Source organism: Octodon degus, unplaced genomic scaffold (genome assembly GCF_000260255.1).
Source record: "Octodon degus isolate 3935 unplaced genomic scaffold, OctDeg1.0 scaffold00105, whole genome shotgun sequence".
Lineage (NCBI taxonomy): Eukaryota > Metazoa > Chordata > Mammalia > Rodentia > Octodontidae > Octodon > Octodon degus.
In genome coordinates this window covers 9,636,914-9,643,807 of record NW_004524681.1, presented here as the reverse complement: position 1 = coordinate 9,643,807, position 6,894 = coordinate 9,636,914, and positions in this window count along the sequence as shown.

Sequence of the window (6,894 nt, the reverse complement as noted above, 5' to 3'; positions counted from 1 at the left end):
TCAGCCCACCAGGGGGCGGGGCCGGCTGGCATGTGGTGCTGGGGGATTGAACCGCGGTCCCTGATGCCTTGCCAAGCTTGTTCTAAGTAGGCGCTCCAGACCACTGAGCCATCTCTCCAGCCCCGTGGACAAATAATAATATGAAATTGTTTGATGAAATTCTTAGAGAAGCTTATGAACCCTTCTGGCTGCCAAGAAATGCCATAGCTAGAATTCAAAGCCAGGTGATTTAATTCTAAAGTTTATTCATTCCCTTATTTCTTTTTTTCTTTTATAAGGTAAAATGATAATGTGATTCTTTTTAAATTTTAGAAAGGCAAATATTAGTTCCTAATATTTACTGAATGCTTGTTATGTCATGTTATCTTGTGAAAACATTGGCCAAATTGCCTCATTGAACCTTTTTATGGGCATTACAATCAATCTCATGTTACAGGTCTAGAAACCGCCACTTAAGTTTCAAAAAATAACTGCCCAGCTCACAGAGAAAGTAAGGAATTCTGTAAGTTTGAACGCTGTTTAATTAAGGAGTCCTAGCTTTTAGGCCACTAGCTAAAAATTTAAATCAAGCATGACATCACAAAATTACCCACTTTTGACCCAGTGTTTTCTTATAAATGTAGTTAACTATTCTCTAATTATCACTTTATACAAGATACTATGCCATGTGTGAAGTTCACAGAAAAAGAATAAATCTCTATGTTAGAAGAATCTGTCTTCTGGTAGATAGATAGATAGATAGATAGATAGATAGATAGATAGATAGATAGATATAGATTTTTTAAAACAAAATGATACTTCATTTATACTTTTAAAAAGTTAGTGACAGGTAACACAAAGTTGCCTAGTGACTAATAGCTGACCTTAACCAGACAGGATATTTATTGCAGGACTGAGGTATCTTGTTTGCTTTAGGCCCTGAACCTACTCCCACCTACACACATTTGATCAATTTCCTAGCTTCCATGGCTCCCAAAATGTCCCCCTCTTTTGTTTTGTTTTGTCAAAGAGAGGTGTTGCATTGCAGTTAAAGAAGCTGTATTTGGACAAGTTTTTAAAGGACCTTTCCATAATGTCTGCCCAAAGATTGTAGGTACTTGAATTCAGCAAAATAACCCAATATAGCTCAATAGTCCATAATGGTAGTGAGTTATCGGTGAAACTGTTAATTGTCAGAAGTTGTTGACTTGATCCTTTTACAGCTCAGCATATAAATATGGCATTAATGTTTATACCCCATGATTACACTTTTCTGTTGGATGATTAAGACCAAGTTAAAGCAAGACCTGTACCACTAAAAATGTAACTTTTGCTATCTGACAAAGTCAGTCAAATCTCAGGATTTAGCCTGGAACCATGTACAGCAATTTGTAGATCTTTTGTCAGTGTCACACATCTGGATGAGCCACGACTATTGCTTGACCAATTTGTTCTTCGTTAAGGCCAGAGAGAATTATTTTCTTCCAAATGCCATTCATTAAGTACATGATGCATCATCAATCACTTTCTTCTGGGGCCCTCTAATTTCCTTGATCACAAAACTTGCAACACCACTGAGTTACAGGATGTCACAGCAAAGCTTCTCTCATGACCTGAGTCCTCACTGACCTCGGAGGGCTAAGGTCAAAGTATTGGCTATCCTTTTAACCCATCTTTCTATCTAATTTTTGGTCTTCATACTTTACTTGTTAAGCACCCAGAAGAGAAGTTTAATGACATCATTACCCTGTAACAGAGGCAGTTCAGCTTAATATTACTATCTATGTGACTATCAAACACCCGAGACATAAAATAGAACTGTTATTTTCCAACAACCATGGTTCTTGTAAAATTTAAATACAGAGTCCTAGCCCAGACCCTGGAGAGTGTGTGGAAGGGCTTCCAGCTACCCTGCGCTGGCGGGACCTGCCAGTCCCAGCCCAGGTGCAGCATGGGTGAGACCATCTTCCACCACCTTGGGACCCCCCCATTCACACCACTCTGCAAGAACCCCCACCCTGCCTGCCGAGTGAGAATTTCTGCATGTTCTGAGGACTCCCAGATACAGACCTAGTCCAGGCCCGGTGAGTGTGTGGTATAGCATCCTCTCCACCCTGCTCCACCTTGTCCTGTCCAAACTCAGATCAGGCCTGGCATAGAGGCCTGGAGTGAAACACCGCAGGTGCAATCCCTGCAGAGAGAGTAGGAGACTAAGCCACCCAGCTAGTCCAGGAGCAGAATATCTTGCCAGAGTGGCACAACAGGATCTACTCCCAAGGGCGGCAGCAAGAAGGAGCTGAGCACAGCAGGCAGACCCAAACCAGGCACAGCTGCATAAATCCAAACTTTGTGAATCTGTACCTGAATTTCAGTAGGTACTAAGGTTATAACTGTACCAAAGTTCTACAACAAAGGTCAGAAGAAAGTGCTACACAAAATGATAATAAGAAGGAGCAAACTGCAATCTCAGACCCCAAGCCCACCCATAACAAGTGAAGAAGACACTAACATAGAACAAATTGGGAACCACACAGCTGAAATCAACAAATCAACAGCATCTGAAATAAAGAAACAACTGCAGAAAGATATAGAGGAACTCAGATTGGAAATGAAAAAAGAAATCCCTGAATTAATAGCATCTGCAGTACAGAATCAAATGCAGAAACATATGGAGGAAACCCAATGCCCACACAGAACAAGTGCAGAACACTAACTCAGCTCAAATGTATGAATTAATAGAGTCGATAGTAAATAAGCAACAGAAGAAAGTTATAGAGAAACTCAGAGCAGAATTCTTTTCTGAAATAAAAAAAGGATTCTCTGAACTCATAGCATCTGAAGTAAAGAATCAACTACCGAAACATAGGGAGGAAACCCAATCTGAAGAAAACACTGCAATAAAAGATTAATAACTGCTTCTAAAGAAGAATGGATAAAAAAATAGAGGAGATAAGAAAAATGGCAGATTCCTTGAATGAGCAATACAGGAAAAAATAGATCGCATGAAGCTGAGTCAAGGAGATATAGAGGAACTTAAAATCTCAGTAACAAGATTGTAAAAGCATTTGAGTGAAAGTGAATACTGAGTTTCACATCTTGAACACAATGGTGCAGCTAGTAAAAAGGTAAGGAAAGATCTCTTAAAAACAATTAGGATGCAGGAAAAAATAATTCATTACCTGCAAGACGATGCAAAGATGAATAATGTGAGAGTAATAGGTATCAATGAGAAAGAAGGAGTGAATACAAAGGACATTTAAAAATATGGGCAGAAGTAATAACAGAAAAACTCCCAAATATGAGGAAACAATCTGACATTCAGCTAACTGAAGAATACAGAATGCCAATTAACCTCAACCCAATTAAAAACACATTGAGCCATATAATAGTCAAGATTCCAGAAATTCAGCTCAAGAATAATATACTGAAAGCTGCTAGACAAAAGAAGCAGATCACATTCAAAGGCAAACCCATCAGAATTATGGCTGATGTCTCTTCACAAACCATGAAGACAAGAGGACCATGGAGAGGAGTACTTCAAATCCTCTATGAAAACAAATTTCAGCCCAGACTACTATACCTTGAAAAACTCACTTTCAAGTCTGATGTAGAAGTGAGATACCTCCATAGCAATAAACAAATAAAGAATTTCATGATGACAAAGCCAACCCTACACAGGCTACTGAAAGATGTTCTAAAGAGGGACCAAAATGATCAGAACTCGATGAATGAGATCAGAAGCAACCAACTAAATAAGACAAACAAATAGACACAGGAGAAAAGGAGTAAATGACAACAGATAAATAACATGTCTATCATAAATCCATATGTCTCAAATATAACCATTAATATAAATGGACTCAATTCACCAATTAAGAGAAATAGACTGGCACAGTAGATTAGGAAACAAAATCTGACAATATGATGTATACAAGAAACACATTTAACTCATAAAGACATTCATAGGCTGACAGTCAAAGGATGGAAAACAATACCACATGCCCCAGCAACTCAGAAAAAAAATAAGGGGTAGCAATCCTATCCTCAGACAGTCTCAACATCAAACCAAGAATGATCAAGCGAAATAAAGAAGACCACTATCTACTTGTTAGGAGAAAAATTCAAGAGGAAGAGGTAACACTCATAAATATGTATGCACCAAACAAGGGAGCACCCAACTATATATGACAAATCTTCATGACCATGAAAAATCTAATATGCAATACCACAATCTTAACAGCAGACCCTTAACACCCCCTTATTCCCAAAACATAGGTCAAGCAGACAAAAAATTAGGAAAGAAATAAAGGAACTGAAACAGAGCTTGAAACAAATGGACTTGGTGGACATGTACAGAGTGTTCCACAAAAACAAAGCTAAATACACATTTTTCTGAGCTGCACATGGGTCCTTTTCTAAAATAGACCACATACTGGTCCATAGGTCATGCTTAAGTATATGCAAGAAAACAGAAATTATCCCATGCATATTATCTGAACACAGTGCAATGAAACTGGAAATAAATGACAAAAGAAATAAAGAAAAAATCCTAAATACATGGAAATTAAACGACACCCTACTCAGCAACCAATGGGTCACAGATGAAATTAAACAAGAAATTCAACAATATCTACAATTCAATGAAAATTCAAGCACAACTTACCATAATTTATGGGACATGATGAAAGCAGTTCTCAGAGGGAAATTCATAGCTGTGAACTTACACATGAGGAAAACAGAAGGGGAACAAATAAACACCCTAATGCTGCACATTCAACAACTAGGGAAGAGAAAACCAAACCCAGAGCCCAAAGACGGGAGGAAATCATACAGATTAAAGCAGAAATTAACTCAATTGAGACAAAGAAAACAGTTCAAAGAATTAATGAAACAAAAAGCAGGTTCTTTGAAAGATTGAGTAAAACCAATAAGGCCTTGGCTAACATCATCAAAAAGAGGAAAGAAAAAATTCATATACAAGCAACAAGGAATGAAAAGAGTGTAACTACCACAGACCCAGTGGAAATTCAGAAGATTATCAATAGCTGCTTTGAGAATCTTTACTCACAGAATAGAAGACAGAAGAAATGGACAGATTCTTAGAAAGGTACAAATTGCCAAAACTGAATCGACAAGATATAACCACTCTCAGTAGCCCAATAACAGCCAAGGTGAGATGTAATAAAAAACTTACTGACAAAGAAAAGACCAGATCCGGATGGATTCACAGCTGAATTCTACAAGAAATTTACAGAAGGTGTAGTCTCTATACTCCTCAAACTCTTCAATGAAATTGAAAAGGAAGCAATCCTCCCAAAATCATTCCTGCAGTTAAATATTATATTGATTCCACAATCAGGAAAAAACACAAGTAAGAAAGAGAACTACAGGGGCCGGGGAGATGGCTCAGGAGGATAAGCTCTTCACTGGCAAATTCAACGATCTGAGTTCAATCCCCTTTTCCGCAAAAAAAAAAAAAAAAAAAAAAAAAAAGCAAAAAAGAAAGAACTACAGCCCAATCTCCCTCATGAACATAAATGCAAAAATCCTCAACAAAATCCTAGCAAATAGAATACAGCAAAAAAATCATCAAGAAAATCATGCACCATGAACAGGTAGGATTCACCCGAGGGATGCAAGAAAGATTCAATATTCAAAAATCTAAAACTGTAATACACTATAACAATAGAGCAAAAATTAAAAACCAAATGATCATCTCAATTGATGCAGAAAAGGCTTTGACAAAGTCCAACACTCATTCATGTTCAAAGTCCTACAGAAAATTGGAATACAAGGGGCCTGCCCATAGCTCAGTTCTTTAAGTGGCTGCTTCCGCAAAGCTTTCAGCCTCAGGTTGCTGTAGTTCGATCCCCACACCACTCCAGCCAGCCAAACCACCCCTCAGGGCATTCAGAGCAAAAAAAAAAAAAAAAAAAAAAAAAAAAAAAAAAAAAAAAAAAAAAAAAAAAAAGAAAATTGGAATACATGGCCAGTACTTCAATCTGTTAAAAGCCATTTATGAAAAACCAATGGGTAACATAATTCTAAATGGGGAAAAACTGAAGTCTTTTACTCTTAGATCTGGTACAAGATAAGGATGTCCTCTTTCACCACTCCTATTCAGTATAGTTCTAGAACCATTTGCTAGAGCCTTTAGAAAAGAGAAAGAAATAAAGGGAATAAGAATAGGTAAAGAAGATTTAAATTACCATTATTTGCAGATGACATGATACTTTACTTGGAAGACTCAAAAAATTTCCAGCAAGAAGCTTCTAAAATTACTACAGAAATTCAATAGCATAGCAGGATACAAAGTCAATACCCAAGTCAATAACATTCCTCTACACAGATGACAGACACACTGAGAGGGAATTATACAAACAATACCTTTTACAATAGCACCGAGGAAAATGAAATACCTTGGAATTTATCTAACTACTGAAGTCAAACATCTTTTCAAGGAAAATTAAAGTACTCTTTAAAAAGAGATCATAGAGGATTTCAGAAAATGGAAAGATATTCCATGCTCCTGGATAGGAAAAACCAACATTGTGAAGATGGCCATACTCCCAAAATTGCTGTATAGATTTAATGCAATCCCTATCAAACTACCACCAACATATCTCACAAAGAGAAATCATTCCTAAAATTTATGTGGAACCAGAAAAGACCTAGAATAGCAAAGGCAATCCTGGGCAATAAAGACAAGGCAGGAGGCATTACAATTCCTGACTTGAAATTATACTACAAGCCTACTGTGATAAAATCAACATGGTACAGGCAAAAAAAACAGATTTGAGGATCAATGGAATAGATTAGAAGATGCTGAAGCCACAATGAACACACTCAGCCACATTATCGTTGACTAAGGGTAAAATATACTCACTGGAAGAAAGATGGCTTGTTTAACAAATG